Source organism: Vanessa atalanta, chromosome 4 (assembly GCF_905147765.1).
Source record: "Vanessa atalanta chromosome 4, ilVanAtal1.2, whole genome shotgun sequence".
NCBI classification, from domain to species: Eukaryota; Metazoa; Arthropoda; class Insecta; order Lepidoptera; family Nymphalidae; genus Vanessa; species Vanessa atalanta.
In genome coordinates this window covers 5,750,576-5,757,974 of record NC_061874.1, presented here as the reverse complement: position 1 = coordinate 5,757,974, position 7,399 = coordinate 5,750,576, and positions in this window count along the sequence as shown.

Here is a 7,399-nt window from a genome sequence, read left to right as displayed (position 1 = left end):
ATAATACTATAGTACATTATTTTGATCTATCTTGTAAGGTTCAGGCAGCGCTTGCAACGTAAGGGCGAAAAAATGTTTATTTACGACATCACTTTAGAAACCTCGAAATTATCTCTGTTTCTCGACTATATTGTGCATACTACAACTCAAACTTTATAATGGCAAAGTATTTATTCGGTTCATGAAGTAGTTTTGTAGAAATTACATGAAGTTTGAAGCTTAATGTTGTGCATTTAGCTAGGTTTTCATTCCATTTTTTCAAAAATTATATAGGAATATTTTTTTTTTGTTTTAAAACCATCTATAGAAGGTAATCTGCTCGTTTATGTAGAGTTTACAGAAATAAATTACAACTATTTTTTTTTTGTAAAATAGAGTTCAGTTTACACTGAAATATAGAAATTTTAGAAAACATGTATTTTCAACAAATAATATGTCAAATATTATTGATGATGTTTGTTTAGGATTCTGTTAAATAAAGACTAAACTTTTGTACAGTATTTTTTGTTTAACTATTAGATACGTAAAAAAGGCTAAATTCACAACGGACAAACCACTGTGAATCGAATTTGGTATGATGCAAGCTTAAACTTCAAGCCCATAACCTATTATTTTATACCTAACACCTAACGACCAAACCCTAAAACGTGACCGAAACCGGGAGCGACATCTGATACAAGATAAATAGTATTTAATAATTAATATACTTAAGTAAATTAAAAAATTACAACTGAATTTCTTGATAGTACTCCTAACTATAATTTACATTTCGGACTTGTAGTAACTTTACATTTAAATTTAATAAATGACCAAACCAAAAGCGTTTTTGTGAGAAAAAAAATTATGATTAATTTTGAACCATAAGGTTTATTCGATTACAATATAATATTCATGGAAATAGTTGTGTCCCAAGGGGCTTTTATGGATTCATTAATATTGATACCTATCTAGAACCTTATAATTATACCGAGTAGTATTAATGTATCGTTCAAGTCCATCAGTACATACGAAAATATGAACCAACAAAAAGAAAAACTTAAAAGGGAGTACAAAGATAAAATGAATAGCGTATATTTAACACCGTTGAAGATATCGGGATTATTAAGATTTCACGCAGAAAATGGAAAAATAATTCCAACAAAGATATCAAGCATATCTTGGACCGCCTCATACTTAATTGTATGGAACTTCGTCGGTTTTTATTTGTACTTTAATACATTAAACTTACAGCCTTACAAAGTCTCTGAGTCTTTGATAATACTAGTATTGATACTAACGCAGAACTCGGTTTTGATAAATACTTCTGTGCGAAACCGAAAGATTGCAATAAAAATGTTTGATCATTTAATTGATATTGATGTTATTCTGAGCGTAGAGGAAACAAAATTTATGAGAGACATTGTAGCGAAAGCATACATTGCCACTTGTTTTCTATCAGTGTTTGTTCAGAGTGCAACATTTACTACTCTTGTCTGGTTTTTAATAATAGATTGGCTCAATAAGTTTGCCGCATTTTGTTTTATCAGTTTAACCTCAATTTTTCACTACTTCAGTATAATTATTTTGATCATTATATCTCTATCGATGAGAGTGCGGTATCTCAATGTTGCTATAATAAAATTAGCTAAATTAGACCCTGGTTACTTTCCAAAGCACAATTTCTTTGATGGATTATATTGGTTTGAGAAGTTAGACAAGAGGGTGAGATTTCAGAAAAGAGTTGAAAACAAATATTACACAGACGCTTTAAAAAAAATTTTCATTCAACTACGCATTGCGGAAATATATTTGAGATTTCCTGTGAGTATTTTTACTGCTTTCATGATTTTTTTTTATTTTTAGTAATTCAGTTATGTAAAATACTTCCGGCCTCAGATTCAACAGATGAGGAGGGGCCGAGGTTAGGTGATAATCGGTCTCTCATAACTCAATTTCGCATTTATAATACTATGTGAGATTGACGATTATTTGTAGAGTTAATCTTATTAGTAAAATTCATTACACGAAATAACTTTAGTAATATATTTATCCAATAATAATATTAAAGAATGTAATATAAAACAAGAAGCCAAGTGCCCGTAAAATGATTGCCCAGAAAAGATCGATACAAATTTCGCTTGCCTAATTTTTATTTTCCAAAACTCAAGCTCTGTGCATTATAATTTTGCTCGATATTCTGTTTTCAGCTTCTGGAAATAATATATTTAATAAATTAATATATATTTATTTATAATAATCTGTTTTTTATAGTTACTTGCAAGTATATTGGCAATTATAACAATTACATTGATAATGGTGCAGGCTTTAATTGAACATTATTTGTATACGGTAAGTTAGGATTTAAGCTTTAAGATGCTTCATCAGTTTATTTTAATAATATATAATAAATGCTAACATCTAAAACAATCATCTGTTGTCAATATGACTTTTTAACCTGGAATTATAGTTTGAAGTAACTTTGAAAGTATTTTGGACTTTGAATTAATTTAATCTTTAATTTGTGAATTAAAAAACAATAAAATGCAAAAAAAATCGTTTTAGACTAGTTTTATGTTTTGTGCGTGTGTGTGTGTATTTTTTAAATACAATGTGTTAGTTTAACAAATAATTATACTCTTACTTTTACATTGCAGAATGATAATGAGATAAACGGATCCAATGTATACTCCCCGTACTGGGTCATAACTTGCTGGCTATATGCGTCTTTTGGATTTATACAATTAGACATATTTTATGAAGAGATAGAGAGAACTAAACTTATATGTACATACATATTATTAAAAAATTCGATACCTCGTAAGTTTTAAAGTATACATACCATTAAACCTCGTTTACATTTACCTCTGTGGACTCTCCCCTTATTTCTTTAAATACAATCTGTCCAAATAATATGAATTGATATTTTGCTATCGTTTACCTTACACCTTATTCATAAATTAATATATTATTGTTTGCAGCGAATGTTATACAGCTTGCTGAAAGCATTCTCATGACAATAAGAACAAGAAGTCCCATTATTTCTGTATATGGAATGTTCGAAGCCACGGCCGGAATGTTTATTAAACTTATAACAGCAATGATGATCTACATTATCATACAGTTGCATATTTCAGTATCTACGTCGAAAAATAACCCGCTAACCTTTAATATTAGTACAACAAATCAGACGTTTATTTTTTAGTTATTACTTATAACTACTGAACGGCTGCACTATTATTTATTTGTAGTCTTTATTGCACTCAGAAACTAAAACTTAAATATAAACATTAGCATTTACAAAAGTCGCTTATATTCTCTAATGCGATCTCTGCGTGCACATTTACGAATTTAATCGTGAAACTACGAACTAACTATTTCATTAAATAATTGGCTAAGACATCTGTTTTTATTTGATCCTTAAATATTTTTATTTTTTTTTATATTTATTTGATCTTTTTTAATATTTAAGTAAATGTATATATATTAATGTTATGTATATATATATGTGTGTAATAAAGTTAAATTGACGCAGCCCGTCACAACTAAAAAAGGGTAGTAATGAAAAATCAGTGTTGAGTTTTGATACACAACTTGGAAGCTAAATGGTACACCTATTTGGGACACTATTGTATGCTTGTTGGTTTAATAAATAATTTTCCCTTTATTGTATAGTTTAATAATGTTCTTTATTTTTTAAATACTCGTGTCTAAAATTATTTTTTTCTATTATTTTTATCTTGCACAAAACAATAAAGAAATAACAAACGAAACACCACAGAAGGTGGTTCAAATAGGATAATACTTAAATATTGATTGTAAAGCTGTTTTGAAATAAGACATCAAACTTCGTCTTAATAAGATAAAGATACACTAAGTGTCCAAACCCTTTGTAGATTCGAAAGTTTAAATGAAACAGCAATTATTCTTTTCAAAGACGAGTAAAAGCATATACATGATTACATAGTATATAATATAGACTAGAAAGATATTTAGAAAAAACTACACACGGTACTTCATCTACTACTTAAAATTCTAATATACGTACATATGAACAACTAAGCTAACATTAAATGTACACAATAATATTATTGATTTATATGAATATAAAAGATATAGAAATAAATGAAGAGATGTTTTTTGTGTTCTTAATAATAACTTATTTCTCCAAGTAACAGTTACTCAATTACAATGTTACTGCTACTAAATAAAAATAGAGAAATTAACATTAAAAAAATAGATGGTCGCTCCTGCAAATATGCGTCACGCCGAAACTGTGAAGCCTTAGCTGACTCATAGTCGTTTCGTAATGTAAATAACAGCACATTTAAAAATTTAATATTCTTGTTACTTCAGGTGATATGTATATCTGTTCCAGCATTGTCCAAAGGATATTAGGCAGACAGTAGGCAACCAAGTCAAATGACAGATTAGTCAAAGAAGTTTGTAGGTTCTACAATACTGGCAATATAATACGAATAAATACAGGACTGAGATTTTCAGATTTGTACCATCGCTCGTTTCTAGCCTTACTTAGAAAAAATAAATATGGATAAAAAATAATATTTTCATAATTATATAGATATTCCATTAAATGTTATCAGTAATAACTATCAGAAATCGTTGATCTTGTATTACAATAATTGGACTTTCGTTATCATATGATAGATTCCCGTTTGTAGATGGATGTAATGAACGTGTATCTACAAACGGGCAATTAAACATGACTTTAAACGACGATTTAATTGTTTGATTAGGTACATAATTCGACATTTATAATGATACCCGAGGGAGTTGTAAGAATTTCCCGTGAGACTAGATCAAGCAATAACGATTGTTCAATATATCAGTGGCTAAAAGAAAGACCGACGATGTGGGAATGGTATTAACGTAATGGGATTATTACGTAACGTTAAGATTTAATGCTAAATTTCTTATATTTGACTTGATTTTACATGGGTTATCTAGATACAAGTTAAATATAAACTATTCTGTCAATATTTTATTTAAAAAGTTTAGATTATTTTTAAGTTTTTACGGTTCAATAACAAGTTTTGATCATTGTTAATAAAAATTTATTAAAAACATAAAATAATAGGTTTTACGACGGAAGAATTCACAAAGTGACGTTAGATATACTCGTATTTATTATAACTTGACAATTCCTTACGATCTGTGCAACTAAATAAAAGCACCTGGGACTCCAGCATCTTAGTTTCAAGGTTGATGTAAAAATAGTTAGTAGGTATATTCGTGCCTATATCTATAGAAGGTGATGACCTCTTACCTAATAATTGTTAAATATAATATTTGTACATTGTTATATGATTGTTTATTTTCATAAATCAGTAGTGAGTAACAGACTATAAATAGGTATAGCGTTGATAGGCAAACAAGCCAAATAGGGGAAGGTTGCTTAAGTCGTACCCCCTAAGGAAATTACACTGTAAAATTCACTGTAATTGAAATAAAATGAAATCTTCTATATAAACTTAACATTTATTTAATTGGCTTTTAATTAACAACCATAGAAATTTTAATATCTTTAATAAAAATAAGTACTTAACGTTTTTCAAAAACATGTCTTCGGTACGATTAAGGGACCTAGTTGCCTTAATCGTACCACCTGTACCGCCTTAGTCGTACTTAGAAAATAAATCTTACTAAACATATTAAAAACTATAAAGAAAAACACTTAATAATCAGAGATCACATAAACAACTAAAAACTACAAATAATTTAATCTGAGATCAATTTTGTTTTTGTTATGTATAAAGTCGAAGCTAAAAGAAAATAAAAAGATCAAAATCTCTTAAAACCAAAATAATGCTTTATAAGAACATTATTGAACACAGATGTTACAAATATATTTTTTTATTTTGCTTTCAACGCCAGCGCATAGATCATGTATCCAACCTCTACATTTTGTACACTGCATCATGTTTTCTTCACGATCTTCCTTACATAGTTTACGACGATTGTTTAATTCTTTTGTTTTTCTTACATATTTCTCCTGTATTCTTTTTTTCTCTTGTTTTATTTTTTTTTTCTGATTTGGCTTTTTTTAAATCTAGTTTAGCATTTTTCTTTTTATTTATGTTTTCTTTGGTTTCTATTTCATATTTGTAGGGACTGGAGGTTAATACTTTTGTTGGCTTAGTACCTTCATTCATTTTTCTAATTACTGTTTTTATGCAAGGCACAGAAGATAAAATATTCAATTGAGACTTGATAAGTTGATGGTTAATGTGTGAAGAGACTTGTGATATTGTGGTAGGTATAGGTTGAATAATGGGTGGTGTTGAAACTCTAGGTAATAGAGGTGGCGTTGTAATTTTTGGTAGTACTGCGATGAATCTTTTGGTGGAGATACAACCGGTATTGGTGACCTTAATATCGATGGTGTCATAGTTGAGTCAGTTTGATCACCGACTTCTTGATTCGATGGATAAGAGATGTTTAAAAACGCTACAAAATCCCCTTCTTTAATAACATTCCTATCTTATTATTCCTAATAAGAACGTAAATTGTACAAAAAAATCTCTTAATACCTAAGTCGTACCGGTACGACTAAGGACTTGTGTACAGGTACGACTTAAGCAGTGAGGACTTGTTAGTTTAAAACTAAAACACTGACATAACCTCAAAAAGTTCGACAAATAACAGTGCTCTGTATTGTTGTGTTCCGGTAAGAAGGGTGAGTGAGCCAGTGTAATCACAGGCACAAGGGACATCAACATCTTAGTTCCCAAGGTTAGTGGCGCATGGGTGGTGTAAAGAACGGTTAATATTTCTTACAGCGCCTTTGTCTGTGGGCGGTGGTGACCACTTACCATCAGGTGGCTCATATTCTCGTCCGCCAACCAATGCCATAAAAAAAACCCATTCATAACATATTATCCAAGCATACACTCACTCAACATCAACTCCAAACAGCAATGTGTACTGTTGTTTCGTTTTGATGGAAGTAAATAGCCAGTGATAAGTCTTTTCAATAAATAATTTAAAAAATGACACTGTAACGTAAACAATTTAATTCAATGAAACGAATGAGTCGTTTCATTTAACGAACAAACATGTTTAATTATGCGAAACGAACGCAAGCGTGAAAAAGAATCAAATCATTTATAATTATATGAAGTAAATAATAATGATGAATTAGCTTTTCCGTATGTTTATATATTAAATATTTTATGGAAATCGAAAAGAATTCAAAGAAAAAATGGCGCCCGAGATTATTTTATAACGAACACTGGCATATGGAGAAAATTAAGAGTAGGTATCTTAAGATTACTAATTCGTAAAATATTTAAAAAACGTGACTTTAATTTTCAACGTTTACTTAAAGAGAGGATCGTTTCGAATCTTAGCGTAAAGACACACGTGTATATCTTCCGTCCATTAAATAGCTATGACGGCTGTA